Source organism: Nicotiana attenuata, unplaced genomic scaffold, assembly GCF_001879085.1.
Source record: "Nicotiana attenuata strain UT unplaced genomic scaffold, NIATTr2, whole genome shotgun sequence".
NCBI lineage: Eukaryota > Viridiplantae > Streptophyta > Magnoliopsida > Solanales > Solanaceae > Nicotiana > Nicotiana attenuata.
In genome coordinates, this window is record NW_017670411.1 from 397,857 (window position 1) to 398,127 (window position 271).

Here is a 271-nt window from a genome sequence, read left to right on the forward strand (position 1 = left end):
TGGGGCGGGGGGGGGTTCTCAGACAGTTATAAGGGAAGGGGCGGTTAGTTGCGAGCCGTTCGATCTGGGGTGATCGACGGAAGGGATTGTTCAAGTCAAAAAGCGGCCGTTTGGTTTATTAAGGGGGTTTGGACAGGATTGGATTTGCTTATGGGGATTGGGCTTGGGTGAGATTTATGGGCAGATTTGGGCCATCTTGAATTAAATGGCCCAATTCCGTAGACCTCTCTTTTGCTTTTTTTTTAAACTCTTTAATAAACACTTTGGTCTA